Source organism: Triticum aestivum, chromosome 6A, assembly GCF_018294505.1.
Source record: "Triticum aestivum cultivar Chinese Spring chromosome 6A, IWGSC CS RefSeq v2.1, whole genome shotgun sequence".
In the NCBI taxonomy this organism is placed as follows: domain Eukaryota; kingdom Viridiplantae; phylum Streptophyta; class Magnoliopsida; order Poales; family Poaceae; genus Triticum; species Triticum aestivum.
Window position 1 is genome coordinate 550,209,608 of NC_057809.1, and position 15,415 is coordinate 550,225,022.

Genomic DNA, 15,415 nt, shown 5'->3' on the forward strand with positions numbered 1-15,415 from the left:
CCTTCCCCCACTATATGTAGGGAGCCTAGGGGGGGGCGCCGGCCCTAGGAGATCCAATCTCCTAGGGGGGCGGCGGCCAAGGAAGGAATCCCTCCTCCCCAATGCACCTAGGAGGTGCCTTCCCCCTTCGGGACTCTTCCCTTCCTTATCTCTTGGCGCATGGGCCTCTTGGGGCTGGTGCCCTTGGCCCATATGGGCCAAGGCGCACCCCTTACAGCCCATGTGGCCCTCCGGGGCAGGTGGCCCCACCCGGTGGACCCCCGGGACCCTTCCGGTGGTCCCGGTACAATACCGGTGACCCCGAAACTTGTCCCGATGGCCGAAATAGCACTTCCTATATATAATTCTTTACCTCCGGACCATTCCGAAACTCCTCGTGACGTCCGGGATCTCATCCGGGACTCCGAACAACATTCGGGTTACTGCATATACATATCCCTACAACCCTAGTGTCACCGAACCTTAAGTGTGTAGACCCTACGGGTTCGGGAGACATGTAGACATGACCGAGATCGCTCTCCGGTCAATAACCAACAGCAGGATCTGGATACCCATGTTGGCTCCCACATGCTCCTCGATGATCTCATTGGATGAACCACAATGTCGAGGATTCAAGCAACCCCGTATACAATTCCCTTCGTCAATCGGTATGTTACTTGCCCGAGATTCGATCGTCGGTATCCCAATACCTCGTTCAATCTCGTTACCGGCAAGTCACTTTACTCGTACCGTAATGCATGATCCCGTGACCAGACACTTGGTCACTTTGAGCTCATTATGATGATGCATTACCGAGTGGGCCCAGTGATACCTCTCCGTCATACGGAGTGACAAATCCCAGTCTTGATCCGTGTCAACCCAACAGACACTTTCGGAGATACCCGTTGTATACCTTTATAGTCATCCAGTTACGTTGTGACGTTTGGTACACCCAAAGCACTCCTACGGTATCCGGGAGTTACACGATCTCATGGTCTAAGGAAAAGATACTTGACATTGGAAAACTCTAGCAAACGAACTATACGATCATGTGCTATGTTTAGGATTGGGTCTTGTCCATCACATCATTCTCCTAATGATGTGATCACATCATTTTCTATGGCTCGCCGCTCAACAGGCAAGTCAGTCAAAGTCCATACTTCGTTTTCATACATGGATCCTATCTCGGATTTCATGGCTTCTAGCCATTTGTAGGAATCCGGGCCCGCCATCGCTTCTTCATAGTTCGAAGGTTCACCGTTGTCTAACAACATGATTTCCAAGACAGGGTTGCCGTACCACTATGGTGCGGAACATGTCCTTGTGGACCTACGAAGTTCAGTAGCAACTTGATCTGAAGTTTCATGATCATCATCATTAACTTCCTCTCTAGTCGATGCAGACACCTCAGGAACATTTTCTTGAGTTGCGCCATTTTCCGGTTCAAGATGTAATACTTCATCAAGTTCTACTTTCCTCCCACTTACTTCATTCGAGAGAAACTCCTTCTCTAGAAAGGATCCATTCTTGGCAACAAAGATCTTGCCTTCAGATCTGAGGTAGAAGGTATACCCAATAGTTTCTTTAGGGTATCCTATGAAGACGCATTTTTCCGACTTGGGTTCGAGCTTTTCAGGTTGAAGTTTCTTGACATAAGCATCGCATCCCCAAACTTTCAAAAACGACAACTTAGGTTTCTTCCCAAACCATAATTCATATGATGTCGTCTCAACGGATTTCGACGGAGCCCTATTTAAAGTGAATGCGTCAGTCTCTAAAGCATAGCCCCAAAAAGATAGCGGTAAATCGGTAAGAGACATCATAGATCGCACCATATCTAATAGAGTGCGATTACGACGTTCAGACACACCATTACGCTGAGGTGTTCCAGGCGGCGTGAGTTGTGAAACTATTCCACATTTTCTTAAGTGTGTGCCAAACTTGTGACTCAAGTATTCTCCTTCATGATCTGATCACAGGAACTTGATTTTCCTGTCACGTTGATTCTCAACCTCACTCTGAAATTCCTTGAACTTTTCAAAGGTCTCAGACTTGTGTTTCATTAAGTAGACATACCCATATCTACTCAAGTCATTAGTGAGGGTGAGAACATAACGATAGCCACCGCGAGCCTCAACACTCATTGGACCGCACACATCAGTATGTATGATTTCCAATAAGTTGGTTGCTCGCTCCATTGTTCCTGAGAATGGAGTCTTGGTCATTTTACCAATGAGGCATGGTTCGCACATGTCAAATGATTCGTAATCAAGAGACTCTAAAAGTCCATTTGCATGGAGCTTCTTCATGCGTTTGACACCTATGTGACCAAGGCGGCAGTGCCACAAGTATGTGGGACTATCATTATCAACCTTACATCATTTGGTACTTACACTATGAATATGTGTAGCATTACGCTCGAGATTCATTAAGAATAAACCATTTACCATCGGAGCATGACCATAAAACATATCTCTCATATAAATAGAACAACCATTATTCTCGGATTTAAATGAGTAGCCATCTCGAATTAAACGAGATCCTGATACAATGTTCATGCTCAAAGTTGGCACTAAATAACAATTATTAAGGTTTAAAACTAATCCCGAAGGTAAATGTAGAGGTAGCGTGCCGACGGCTATCACATTGACCTTGGAACCATTCCCACGTGCATCGTCACCTCGTCCTTCGCCAGTCTCCGCTTATTCCGCAGCTCCTATTTTGAGTTAAAAATGTGAGCAACCGCACCGGTATCAAATACCCAGGAGCTACTACGAGTACTGGTAAGGTACACATCAATTACATGTATATCACATATACCTTTCGTTTTGCCGGCCTTCTTGTCCGCTAAGTATTTGGGGCAGTTCCGCTTCCAGTGACCACTTTCCTTGCAATAAAAGCACTCAGTCTCGGGCTTGGGTCCATTCTTTGGCTTCTTCCCGGCAGCTTGCTTGCCGGGCGCGGCAACTCCCTTGCCGTCCTTCTTGAAGGCTTTCTTTCCCTTGCCCTTCTTGAACTTAGTGGTTTTATTCACCATCAACACTTGATGTTCCTTTTTGACTTCTACCTCTGCTGATTTCAGCATTTCAAATACTTCAGGAATGGTCTTTTCCATCCCCTGCATATTGAAGTTCATCACAAAGCTCTTGTAGCTCGGTGGAAGCGACTGAAGGATTCTGTCAATGACCGCGTCATCCGGGAGATTAACTCCCAGCTGAGTCAAGCGGTTATGCAACCCAGACATAGTGAGTATGTGCTCACTGACAGAACTGTTTTCCTCCATCTTACAGCTGAAGAACTTGTCGGAGACTTGATATCTCTCGACCCGGGCATGAGCTTGGAAAACCATTTTCAGCTCTTCGAACAGCTCATATGCTCCGTGTCTCTCAAAACGCTTTTGGAGCCCCGGCTCTAAGCTGTAAAGCATGCCGCTCTGAATGAGGGAGTAGTCATCGGTACGTGCCTGCCAAGCGTTCATAACGTCTTGTTCTGCAGGGAGAACAGGTGTGTCACCTAGCGGTGCTTGTAGGACATAATCTTTCTTGGCAGCTATGAGGATGATCCTCAGGTTCCGGACCCAGTCCGTGTAGTTGCTGCCATCGTCTTTTAGCTTGGTTTTCTCTAGGAACGCATTGAAGTTGAGGACTACGTTGGCCATTTGATCTATAAGACATATTGTAAAAAATTTAGACTAAGTTCATGATAATTAAGTTCATCTAATCAAATTATTCAATGAACTCCCACTTAGATAGACATCCCTCCAGTAATCTAAGTATAACATGATCCGAGTTAACTAGTCCGTGTCCGATCATCACGTGAGACGGACTAGTCAACATCGGTGAACATCTTCATGTTGATCATATGTTCTATACGACTCATGCTCGACCTTTCGGTCTTCTGTGTTCCGAGGCCATGTCTGTACATGCTAGGCTCGTCAAGTCAACCTAAGTGTTTGCATGTGTAAATCTGTCTTACACCCGTTGTATGTGAACGTTGGAATCTAACACCCGATCATCACGTGGTGCTTCAAAACAACGAACTGTCGCAACGGTGCACAGTTAGGGGGAACACTTTCTTGAAATTATTATGAGGGATCATCTTATTTACTACCGTCGTTCTAAGTAAACAAGATGCATAAATATGATAAACATCATATGCAATCAAATAATAAAAGTGACATGATATGGCCAATATCATATAGCTCCTTTGATCTCCATCTTGGGGCTCCATGATCATCTTGTCACCGGCATGACACCATGATCTCCATCATCATGATCTCCATCATCGTGTCTCCATGAAGTTGCTCGCCAACTATTACTTCTATTACTATGGCTAACGCGTTTAGCAATAAAGTAAAGTAATTTACATGGCGTTTCTCAATGACACGCAGGTCATACAAAAAAAAAGACAACTCCTATGGCTCCTGCCGGTTGTCATACTCATCGACATGCAAGTCGTGATTCCTATTACAATAGCATGAACATCTCATACATCACATATATATCATTCATCATTCATCACAACTTTGGCCATATCATATCACAAAGCACTTGCTGCAAAAACAAGTTAGACGTCCTCTAATTGTTGTTGCAAGTTTTACGTGGCTGAAGTAGGGTTCTAGCAAGAATGTTTTCTTACCTACGTGAAAGCCACAACATGATTTGTCAACTTCTATTTACCCTTCATAAGGACCCTTTTCATCAAATCCGCTCCAACTAAAGTGGGAGAGACAGACACCCGCCAGCCACCTTATGCAACTAGTGCATGTTAGTCGGTGGAACCGGTCTCACGTAAGCGTACGTGTAAGGTTGGTCCGGGCCGCTTCATCCCACAATACCGTTGAAGCAAGATAAGACTAGTAGCGGCAAGAAAGTTGACAACATCAACGCCCACAACCAATTGTGTTCTACTCGTGCAAGAGAACTACGCATAGACCTAGCTCATGATGCCACTGTTGGGGAACGTTGCAGAAAACAAAAATTTTCCTACGGTTTCACCAAGATCCATCTAGGAGTTCATCTAGCAACGAGTGATCGGATTGCATCTACATACCTTTGTAGATCACGCGCGGAAGCGTTCAAAGAACGGGGATGAGGAAGGCGTACTCGACGTGATCCAAATCACCGGAGATCCTAGCACCGAACGGACGGCACCTCCGCGTTCAACACACGTACGGTCAGCGTGACGTCTCCTTGTTCTTGATCCAGCAAGGGGGAAGGAGAGGTTGAGGAAGATGGCTCCAGCAGCAGCACGACGGCGTGGTGGTGGTGGAGCTGCAGTACTCCGGCAGGGCTTCACCAAGCACTATGTAGGAGGAGGATGTGTTGGAGAGGGAGAGGGAGGCACCAAAAGCGTGGGTTGAGAGGCCCTCCTTCCCCCACTATGTATAGGGAGCCTAGGGGGGCACCGGCCCTAGGAGATCCAATCTCCAAGGGGGGCGGCGGCAAAGGGAGGAATCCCTCCTTCCCAAGGCACCTAGGAGGTGCCTTCCCCCTTCGGGACTCTTCCCTTCCTTATCTCTTGGCGCATGGGCCTCTTGGGGCTGGTGCCCTTGGCCCATATGGGCCAAGGCGCACCCCCTACAGCCCATGTGCCCCCCCGGGGCAGGTGGCCCCACCCGGTGGACCCCCGGGACCCTTCCGGTGGTCCCGGTACAATACTGGTGACCCCGAAACTTGTCCCGATGGCCGAAATAGCACTTCCTATATATAATTCTTTACCTCCGAACCATTCCGGAACTCCTCGTGACTTCCGGGATCTCATCCGGGACTCCGAACAACATTCGGGTTACTGCATATACATATCCCTACAACCCTAGCATCACCGAACCTTAAGTGTGTAGACCCTACGGGTTCGGGAGACATGTAGACATGACCGAGATCGCTCTCCGGTCAATAACCAACAGCGAGATCTGGATACCCATGCTGGCTCCCACATGCTCCTCGATGATCTCATCGGATGAACCACGATGTCGAGGATTCAAACAACCCCGTATACAATTCCTTTCGTCAATCGGTATGTTACTTGCCCGAGATTCGATCGTCGGTATCCCAATACCTCGTTCAATCTCGTTACCGGCAAGTCACTTTACTCGTACCGTAATGCATGATCCCGTGGCCAGACACTTGGTCACTTTGAGCTCATTATGATGATGCATTACCGAGTGGGCCCAGTGATACCTCTCCGTCATACGGAGTGACAAATCCCAGTCTTGATCTGTGTCAATCCAACAGACACTTTCGGAGATACCCGTAGTATACCTTTATAGTCACCCAGTTACGTTGTGACGTTTGGTACACCCAAAGCACTCCTACGGTATCCGGGAGTTACACGATCTCATGGTCTAAGGAAAAGATACTTGACATTTGAAAACTCTAGCAAACGAACTATACGATCTTGTGCTATGTTTAGGATTGGGTCTTGTCCATCACATCATTCTCCTAATGATGTGATCTCGTTATCAATGACATCTAATGTCCATAGTCAGGAAACCATGACTATCTGTTGATCACCGAGCTAGTCAACTAGAGGCTTACTAGGGACATGTTGGTGTCTATTATTCACACATGTATTACGATTTTCGGATAACACAATTATAGCATGAATAAAGACAATTATCATGAACAAGGAAATATAATAATAATGCTTTTATTATTGCCTCTAGGGAATATTTCCAACAGTGTGTCTCTCCCTCTTTAGTTGGAGCGGATTCGATGAAAAGGGTCCTTATGAAGGGTAAATAGAAGTTGACAAATCACGTTGTGGCTTTCACGTAGGTAAGAAAACGTTCTTGCTAGAACCCTATTGCAGCCACGTAAAACTTGCAACAACAATTAGAGGACATCTAACTTGTTTTTGCAGCAAGTGTTTTGTGATGTGATATGGCCAAAGTTGTGATGAATGATGAATGATATATATATGATGTATGAGATGTTCATGCTATTGTAATAGGAATCACGACTTGCATGTCGATGAGTATGACAAACAACCGGCAGGAGCCATAGGAGTTGTCTTTATTTTTTGTATAACCTGCGTGTCATTGAGAAACGCCATGTAAATTACTTTACTTTATTGCTAAACATGTTAGCCATAGTAGTAGAAGTAATAGTTGGTGAGCAACTTCATGGAGACACGATGATGGAGATCATGATGATGGAGATCATGGTGTCATGCCGGTGACAAGATGATCATGGAGCCCCAAGATGGAGATCAAAGGAGCTATGTGATATTGGCCATATCATGTCACTATTATTATTTGATTGCATGTGATGTGTATCATGTTTTTGCATTTTGTTTACTTAGAACGACGGTAGTAAATAAGATGATCCCTCATAATAATTTCAAGAAAGTATTCCCCCTAACTGTGCGCCGTTGCGACAGTTCGTTGTTTCGAAGCACCACGTGATGATCGGGTGTGATAGATTCCAATGTTCACATACAACGGGTGTAAGACAGATTTACACATGCAAACACTTAGGTTGACTTGACGAGCCTAGCATGTACAGACATGGCCTCGGAACACAGAAGACCGAAAGGTCGAGCATGAGTCGTATAGAAGATACGATCAACATGAAGATGTTCACCGATGTTGACTAGTCCGTCTCACGTGATGATCAGACACGGCCTAGTTAACTCGGATCATGTTATACTTAGATGACTGGAGGGATGTCTATCTGAGTGGGAGTTCATTAAATAGATGAACTTAATTATTATGAACTTAGTCTAAAATATTTACAATATGTCTTGTAGATCAAATGGCCAATGTTGTCCTCAACTTCAACGCGTTCCTAGAGAAAACCAAGCTGAAAGACAATGGCAGCAAGTATACGGACTGGGTCCGGAACCTGAGGATCATCCTCATAGCTGCAAAGAAAGATTATGTCCTAGAAGCACCGCTAGGTGACGCACCTATTCTCCCTGCGGAACAAGACGTTATGAACGCTTGGCAGACCCGTGCTGATGATTACTCCCTCGTTCAGTGCGGCATGCTTTACAGCTTAGAACCGGGGCTCCAAAAGCGTTTTGAGAGACACGGAGCATATGAGATGTTCGAAGAGCTTAAAATGGTTTTTCAAGCTCATGCCCGGGTCGAGAGATATGAAGTCTCCGATAAGTTCTTCAGCTGTAAGATGGAGAAAAATAGTTCTGTCAGTGAGCACATACTCACTATGTCAGGGTTACATAACCGCTTGACTCAGCTGGGAGTTAATCTCCCGGATGACGCGGTCATTGACAGAATCCTTTAGTCGCTTCCACCAAGCTACAAGAGCTTTGTGATGAACTTCAATATGCAGGGGATGGAAAAGACCATTCCTGAAGTATTTGCAATGCTGAAATCAGCAGAGGTAGAAGTCAAAAAGGAACATCAAGTGTTGATGGTGAATAAAACCACTAAGTTCAAAAAGGGCAAGGGTAAGAAGAACTTCAAGAAGGACGGCAAGGGAGTTGCCGCGCCCGGTAAGCAAGCTGCCGGGAAGAAGCCAAAGAATGGACCCAAGCCCAAGACTGAGTGCTTTTATTGCAAGGAAAGTGGTCACTCGAAGCGGAACTACCCCAAATACTTAGCGGACAAGAAGGCCGGCAAAACAAAAGGTATATGTGATATACATGTAATTGATGTGTACCTTACCAGTACTCTTAGTAGCTCCTGGGTATTTGATGCCGGTGCAGTTGCTCACATTTATAACTCAAAGCAGGAGCTGCGGAATAAGCGGAGATTGGCGAAGGACGAGGTGACGATGCGCGTTGGGAATGGTTCCAAGGTCGATGTGATCGTCGTCGGCATGCTACCTCTACATTTACCTACGGGATTAGTTTTAAACCCCAATAATTGTTATTTAGTGCCAAGTTTGAGCATGAACATTGTATCAGGATCTTGTTTAATATGAGATGGCTACTCATTTAAATCCGAGAATAATGGTTGTTCTATTTATATGAGAGATATGTTTTATGGTCATGCTCCGATGGTGAATGGTTTATTCTTAATGAATCTCGAGCATAATGCTACACATATTCATAGTGTGAGTACCAAAAGATGTAAGGTTGATAATGATAGTCCCACATACTTGTGGCACTACCGCCTTGGTCACATAGGTGTCAAACGCATGAAGAAGCTCCATGCAGATGGACTTTTAGAGTCTCTTGATTACGAATCATTTGACACGTGCGAACCATGCCTCATGGGTAAAATGACCAAGACTCCGTTCTCAGGAAAAATGGAGCGAGCAACCAACTTATTGGAAATCATACATATTGATGTGTGCGGTCCAATGAGTATTAAGGCTCGCGGAGGTTATCGTTATGTTCTCACCCTCACTGATGACTTGAGTAGATATGGGTATGTCTACTTGATGAAACACAAGTCTGAGACCTTTGAAAGGTTCAAGGAATTTCAGAGTGAGGTTGAGAATCAACGTGACAGGAAAATCAAGTTCTTGCGATTAGATCGTGGAGGAGAATACTTGAGTCACGAATTTGGCACACACTTAAGAAAAAGTGGAATAGTTTCACAACTCACGCCGCCTGGAACACCTCAGCGTAATGGTGTGTCCGAACGTCGTAATCGCACTCTATTAGATATGGTGCGATCTATGATGTCTCTTACCGATTTACCACTATCATTTTGGGGCTATGCTTTAGAGACTGCCGCATTCACTTTAAATAGGGCTCCGTCGAAATCCGTTGAGACGACACCGTATGAATTATGGTTTGGGAAGAAACCTAAGCTGTCGTTTCTAAAAGTTTGGGGATGCGATGCTTATGTCAAGAAACTTCAACCTGAAAAGCTCGAACCCAAGTCGGAAAAATGCGACTTCATAGGATACCCTAAAGAAACTATTGGGTATACCTTCTACCTCATATCCGAAGGCAAGATCTTTGTTGCCAAGAATGGATCCTTTCTAGAGAAAGAGTTTCTCTCGAAAGAAGTAAGTGGGAGGAAAGTAGAACTTGATGAAGTATTACCTCTTGAACCGGAAAGTGGTGCAACTCAAGAAAATGTTCCTGAGGTGCCTGCACCGACTAGAGAGGAAGTTAATGATGATGATCATGAAACTTCAGATCAAGTTGCTACTGAACTTCGTAGGTCCACAAGGACACGTTCCGCACCAGAGTGGTACGGCAACCCTGTCTTGGAAATCATGTTGTTAGACAACGGTGAATCTTCGAACTATGAAGAAGCAATGGCGGGCCCAGATTCCAACAAATGGCTTGAAGCCATGCAATCCGAGATAGGATCCATGTATGAAAACAAAGTATGGACTTTGACAGACTTGCCCGATGATCGGCGAGCGATAGAAAACAAATGGATCTTTAAGAAGAAGACGGATGCGGATGGTAATGTTACCATCTATAAAGCTCGACTTGTCGCTAAGGGTTATCAGCAAGTTCAAGGGGTTGACTACGATGAGACTTTCTCTCCCGTAGCGAAGCTGAAGTCTGTCCGAATTATGTTAGCAATTGCCGCATACTATGATTATGAGATATGGCAAATGGACGTCAAAACGACATTCCTTAATGGTTTCCTTAAGGAGGAATTGTATATGATGCAGCCGGAAGGTTTTGTCGACCCTAAGAATGCTAACAAGGTATGCAAGCTCCAGCGATCCATTTATGGGCCGGTGCAAGCATCTCGGAGTTGGAATATTCGCTTTGATGAAATGATCAAAGCGTTTGGGTTTATGCAGACTTATGGAGAAGCCTGCGTTTACAATAAAGTGAGTGGGAGCTCTGTAGCATTTCTCATATTATATGTAGATGACATACTTTTGATGGGAAATGATATAGAACTTTTGGACAGCATTAAGGCCTACTTGAATAAGAGTTTTTCAATGAAGGACCTTGGAGAAGCTGCTTATATATTAGGCATCAAGATCTATAGAGATAGATCAAGACGCCTCATAGGTCTTTCACAAAGCACATCCCTTGATAAGATATTGAAGAAGTTCAATATGGATCAGTCTAAGAAGGGGTTCTTGCCTGTGTTGCAAGGTGTGAAATTGAGCTCAGCTCAATGTCCGACCACGGCAGAAGATATAGAAGAGATGAGTGTCATCCCTTATGCCTCAGCCATAGGGTCTATTATGTATGCCATGCTGTGTACCAGACCTGATGTAAACCTTGCCGTAAGTTTGGTAGGTAGGTAGCAAAGTAATCCCGGCAAGGAACACTGGACAGCGGTCAAGAATATCCTGAAGTACCTGAAAAGGACTAAGGAAATGTTTCTCGTTTATGGAGGTGACGAAGAGCTCGTCGTAAAGGGTTACGTCGATGCTGGCTTCGACACAGATCTCGATGACTCTAAGTCACAAACCGGATACGTGTATATTTTAAATGGTGGGGCAGTAAGCTGGTGCAGTTGCAAGCAGAGCGTTGTGGTGGGATCTACATGTGAAGCGGAGTACATGGCAGCCTCGGAGGCAGCACATGAAGCAGTCTGGGTGAAGGAGTTCATTACCGACCTTGGAGTCATACCGAATGCGTCGGGCCCGATGACTCTCTTCTATGACAACACTGGAGCTATTGCACTTGCCAAGGAGCCCAGGTTTCACAAGAAGACCAGGCACATCAAGCGTCGCTTCAACTCCATTCGTGAAAATGTTCAAGATGGAGACATAGATATTTGTAAAGTACATACGGACCTGAATGTAGCAGATCCGTTGACTAAACCTCTCCCTAGAGCAAAACATGATCAACACCAGAATTCCATGGGTGTTCGATTCATCACAATGTAACTAGATTATTGACTCTAGTGCAAGTGGGAGACTGTTGGAAATATGCCCTAGAGGCAATAATAAAAGGATTATTATTATATTTCCTTGTTCATGATAATTGTCTTTATTCATGCTATAATTGTGTTATCTGAAAATCGTAATACATGTGTGAATACATAGACACCAACATGTCCCTAGTAAGCCTCTAGTTGACTAGCTCGTTGATCAATATATAGTCATGGTTTCCTGACTATGGACATTGGATGTCATTGATAACGAGATCACATCATTAGGAGAATGATGTGATGGACAAGACCCAATCCTAAACATAGCACAAGATCGTATAGTTCGTTTGCTAGAGTTTTTCCAATGTCAAGTATCTTTTCCTTAGACCATGAGATCATGTAACTCCCGGATACCGTAGGAGTGCTTTGGGTGTACCAAACGTCACAACGTAACTGGGTGACTATAAAGGTATACTACGGGTATCTCCGAAAGTGTCTGTTGGGTTGACATGGATCAAGACTGGGATTTGTCACTCCGTATGACGGAGAGGTATCTCTGGGCCCACTCGGTAATGCATCATCATAATGAGCTCAAAGTGACCAAGTGTCTGGTCATGGGATCATGCATTACGGTACGAGTAAAGTGACTTGCCGGTAACGAGATTGAACGAGGTATTGGGATACCGACGATCGAATCTCGGGCAAGTAACATATCGATTGATAAAGGGAATTGTATACGGGGTTGCTTGAATCCTCGACATCGTGGTTCATCCGATGAGATCATCGAGGAGCATGTGGGAGCCAACATGGGTATCCAGATCCCGCTGTTGGTTATTGACTGGAGAGCCATCTCGGTCATGTCTACATGCCTCCCGAACCCGTAGGGTCTACACACTTAAGGTTCGGTGACGCTAGGGTTTTAGAGATATGAATATGCAGTAACCCGAAAGTTGTTCGGAGTCCCGGATGAGATATCGGACGTCACGAGGAGTTCCGGAATGGTCCGGAGGTGAAGAATTATATATAGGAAGTGCAGTTTCGGCCATCGGGATAGTTTCGGGGGTCACCGGTATTGTATCGGAACCACCAGATGGGTCTCGGGGGTCCACCGGGTGGGACCACCCATCCCGGAGGGCCCCATGGGCTAAAGTGGGGAGGGGAACCAGCCCATAGTGGGCTGGTGCGCCCCCTTGGCCCACCCCCTGCGCCTAGGGTTGGAAACCCTAGGGTGGAGGGGGCGCCCCACTTGCCTTGGGGGCCACTCCACCCTTGGCCGCCGCCCCCCTAGGAGATCCCATCTCCTAGGGCCGCCCCCCCCTTGGGGAGCCTATATAAAGGGAGGGAGGGGCAGCCGCACCTTGACTCTTGGCGCCTCCCTCTCCCCTGCTACACCTCTCCCTCTCGCAGAAGAACGGCGAAGCCCTGCTGCGGTGACTGCTGCATCCACCACCACGACGTCGTGCTGCTGGATCTTCATCAACCTCTCCTCCCCCTTGTTGGATCAAGAAGGAGGAGATGTCACGCTGACCGTACGTGTGTTGAACACGGAGGTGCCGTCCGTTCGGCGCTAGGATCTCCGGTGATTTGGATCACGTCGAGTACGACTTCCTCATCCCCGTTCTTTGAACGCTTCCGCGCGTGATCTACAAAGGTATGTAGATGCAATCTGATCACTCGTTGCTAGATGAACTCATAGATGGATCTTGGTGAAACCGTAGGAAAATCTTTGTTTTCTGCAACGTTCCCCAACACAAAGATCTTGTGTTGATTTGCCAAGTGGAGCTCACATGGGTTCGACGAGGCTTCATGGATCTAAGTGTTGGGGTCATACAACCACGTGGTTTTGAACTTCCAATTTCTCGAACTCGGTGGCAGGGTTGGGGCATTTCAGCTTCGAGAGCCTTCTAGAAGTTACTCTATTTGAGCAGGCTCGTAGAGAGGGTGGGTGTCGACATTAGCGCCTTCTCGCTACAATAGGAAACATCGACGTTCACACAATGTTTCCTTGTTTAAGGTGTGGGTGCTTGGGGTGATAGCCCCATGTTCAGCCTTTTGGTTGGACTCGACGATGATTGCATTTGAGCAGTGACTCCTACTTGAAGACATTGTCTTGGCGTTTTTTTGCACTTTGTTAGGTCACATGTAGTTCGACATATGTATTTATGGTTCACTGTCATGGTGTTTGGGGTAGGTTGTGGAGACGATGGGTGAGACAGATCCAATGTAGATGGCGTCAATGCTTCTTTTATTTTTAAGTTGATGTGTTTGGTTTCAATGTTTGGCATTGTATAGTAAGAAATCATATTAAAGAAGAGTTATACCATAGGAGAAAAAGAGCGAACATCAATGTCTTTATATATGTTAACTAAATTTCTTTTTAAGTCGATGTGTTGGGTTTCAATGTTTGGCATTGTGTAGTAAGAAAACATAATTAAAAAGACTTATACCAAAGGAGAAAAGAGTGAATATCAATGTCTTTACATATGTTAACTCTTTAGAGTTGGTCTAAGGTGGATCTTACTATATGAGTTCTCTTTTTGAAACATCATGGCGGTACAAAGACCATCAGAAGTAAGAAAACCTACGTCCATGTCCGTAGACCACCTAGCGACGACTACAAAAACACGAGCGAGTTGAAAGCACGCCGCCATCGCCTCGCCCTCATCAAAACTGGGTCAACCTTGTTGTAGTAGAGAGTCGGGAAATCATCGTCCTAAGGCCTCAAAAGGCCAGTGCACCAGAAAACACCTGTCACTGATGTAGAGAAGCGTAGATCGAAAGGATCAAACATATAAACACACAACACACAAATGAATGAAGACTGAATCCAAGCAAATCCATCAAAGACAAACACTAACCGAATCACGTGAGATCCACGAAAACAGACCTTCACACGCCCTTCGACGACATTGGACGCACATTTAAACGGGCTAGGTAGAGAGAACTTATTCCATCTTCAGGGAGCCTTCACCTTCTCGCCTTCCCGAGCAAGGCAAAAACCCTAAACAAAATCTGAAAACAACTAAAAATGAATCAAAAAACCCTCTCGCTGAAAAGGCCCAGGATCCACCGCGCCTCTATGGCACTAAGGCCACAAACGACGAGGTAGATCAATGACGCTGCTGGCGGGAGGCAAGGAAACTCTAGTCGGCTTGGAAGCGCTCGCGTCTGAGCTGTGACTCCTCCTTGGAGACGTTATCTTGGAGTTTTGTGCACTTTGTTAGGTTACGTGTTGTTCGACTGATTTATTATGATCTATAGTCATAATGTTCGCGGTAGGTTGTGGAGACGGTAAGCGAGACACATCCAATGTAGATGGCGTAGATGCTTCTTTTCTTTTTCAAGCTAATGTGTTGGGTTTCGATGTTTGGGATTATTTAGTAACAACATGTTAAAAAGAGTTACACCATAGGAGTAAAAGAGTGAACATCAATGTCTTTATATATGTTAACTCCTTTTCTTTTTAAGCCGATGTGTTGGATTTCAATGTTTGGCATTGTTTAGTAACAAATCATGTTAAAAAAGATTTATACCATAGGAGAAAAAGAGTGAACATCAATGTCTTTATGTATGTTAACTCCTTTTCGTTTAAGCCGATGTGTCGGGTTTCAATGTTTGGCATTGTTTAGTAATAAATCATATTGAAAAAGGAGTAATGCCATAGGAGAAAAAGAGCAAACATCAATGTCTTTATGTTAACTCTTCCTATAGAGTTGGTCT